A 2,695-nucleotide genomic window follows, 5' to 3' on the forward strand; every position below is an offset into this window, starting at 1 on the left:
TTTTGTCCTGTGAGAATTTCTTAACTTCAAACGTAGCTGTCTCTGTGGGGTGGGAGGGCGGCCGCCCTGGGGCTTTGTCCCCGGTGGTGGGGGTAGTGTCTGGTGTGCCAGTGTGCCCCACAGGACAGCCCTGGGTTTTTACGGTAACCGTAGGAAAGTCATCTCTTTGTGCTAATTATTCTATGTATTTTGTATTGATTTTTCCACTCTTAGGTATATATCTGTGTGCTAATTACTGACAGTGTTAGGCAGGTAGGCACAGATGAGGAGAGGTCCTCCAAAGTCCTGCTGCCACCACCGTGCTGGGGAGTATCTTCCACGGTATGCCTTACAAACTAACAGGAGCTTTCAGATGTGAAGAGCGTGGCGCCCCCAGGTTCCTTCCTGTCCCTGCTGCAGGAACTTCCTTGTTCATGGGCTCCTTCTGTTATTTTAGTACAAATCCCAGACATTCTACCATGTAAGCGGTGAACGTGTGGTGTCTCAATTCTCCAGAAGCATTATTACCACAATGCCATTTTCATACCAAAAAATTTCTCCAACCCTCTGCCTTTTTTTTTTTTTTTTTTTTGAGATGGGGTCTTGCTCTGTTGCCCAGGCTGGAATACAGTGATGTGATCATGACTCAATGCAGCCTCAACCTCTTGGACACGAGTGATCCTCCCACCTCAGCCTCCCAAGTAGCTGGGACCACAGACACATGATACCATGCCTGTCTTAATTCTTTTATTTTTGAGACAGGGTTTAAACTCGCCCGGGCTGGAGTGCAGTGGTGCCATCTCAGCTCACTGCAATCCCATATCTCGGGTTCAAGCGATTCTTGTGCCTCAGCCTTCTGAGTAGCTGGGATTACAGGCCCAGCTATTTTGTGTATTTTTAGTAAGAGTCGGGGTTTTGCCATGTTGGCCAGGCAGGCCAGCGAATTTTTTAATTTTAATTTTGCAGAGATAGGGTCTCACTATGGTGCCTAGGCTGGTCTCAAACTACTGGCCTCCAGTGATGCACTTCTGCCTCCCAAAGTGCTGGGACTGCAAGCGTGAGCCACTGTACCCAGCCCCCCTAAAATTCTTTAATTGAATATCTGATGTTCAGATTTCCCGTTGTCTTAGTATGTTTAAAGAAAGTGTTCCCGCCGGGCGCGGTGGCTCAAGCCTGTAATCCCAGCACTTTGGGAGGCCGAGGCGGGCGGATCACAAGGTCAGGAGATCGAGACCACAGTGAAACCCCGTCGCTACTAAAAATACAAAAAATTAGCCGGGCTCGGTGGCGGGCGCCTGTAGTCCCAGCTACTCAGGAGGCTGAGGCAGGAGAATGGCAGGAACCCGGGAGGCGGAGCTTGCAGTGAGCTGAGATCCGGTCACTGCACTCCTGCCTGGGCGACACAGCGAGACTCCGTCTCAAAAAAAAAAAAAAAAAAAAAAAGAAAGTGTTCCCGTATCTGCACACATTCACGCATATACACACGTCACATGCACGTGTACACATGTATATATGCATGTAGGGCACACCTGTACATGGGTGCACACAAGTACGTTTGTGCAGCGAACGACAGCATGTGTATGTGTATGCAGATGTACCTGCAAGGTATGTGTGCATAGGGTATGTGCACATGCGCAAATGCATGTATGTGCTTGCACACGTGTATGCCTGTGTATGGAATCGGGAGCCAGACAAGGTCTTCACCTGCATCTGGTTAGTTTACCTTAAGCCTTTTTTTTTGGAGACATCTTGCTCTGTTGCCCAGGCTGGAGTACAGTGGCGTAACCTCAGCTCACTGCAACCTCCACCTCCCAGGTTTAGGTGATTCTCCTGCCTCAGCCTCCTGAGTAGCTGGGATTACAGGCACCCACCCACCCACCACGCCCGGATAATTTTTGTATTTTTAGCAGAGATGGGGTTTCACCATGTTGCCAGACTGGTCTTGAACTCCTGACCTCAAGTGCTTTGCCTGCCTTGGCCTCCCAAAGTTCTGGGATTACAGGCATGAGCCAGCGAGCCCGCCCCTCAAGTCTTTTTAAATCGTCAGGTCCTCCCTCTTTTCTGTACCATGTATCCGTTGAAACCAGGTCGTTTATCTTGAGGCCTCCTGGTCTGGTTTTGCTGAGTGCGTCTCCGTGGGGCTGTTCAGCATCTTCCGGTCTCCTGTGTTCCCTGTAACCTGGCAGTGGGGGCAGCAGCAGGCCACACTCCATGCTTGATTCAGGACACGGCGGGGGGCCGTGGGTGCGTGTTCAAACAGCTGACTCATCAGGAGATTGGTGTTATTTGATAAACATCTTTCCAGTCGTTACTCGAGTTCTATGTTTAAAAACCTACAGGAGTTTGTGCCCAGGACAGACTTGACGGACGGAGACACATGCACAGATCAGGGGAACGCTCTCACCCCGCCTGCCGTTCTCACTCTCTGGGGTGCCTTTCTGGTGGTTTCCATCTATGGGAACCATGCACAGGTGGGGTCCATCTGTGTCATTTAGGAAAACAAGCTGCGTGTCACATCCTGGCACATCCTGCTCTTCAGCCCATGAAGGAAGCTCTCAAAACACTGCGGTGGGGTAAGGTGTTGGCCGTGTGGATTCACCGACCCAGCAAGGAGCTACCTTAGGGTCAAGGATGAGTTCTGAGAAATAGGAGAAAAGAGTCAGTGAAGAGGAGAATCAGGTATGGTTACCCAGAGGACAGGCAGAGGATGCTGAAT

Source organism: Macaca nemestrina, chromosome 14 (genome assembly GCF_043159975.1).
Source record: "Macaca nemestrina isolate mMacNem1 chromosome 14, mMacNem.hap1, whole genome shotgun sequence".
Taxonomy (NCBI): Eukaryota; Metazoa; Chordata; class Mammalia; order Primates; family Cercopithecidae; genus Macaca; species Macaca nemestrina.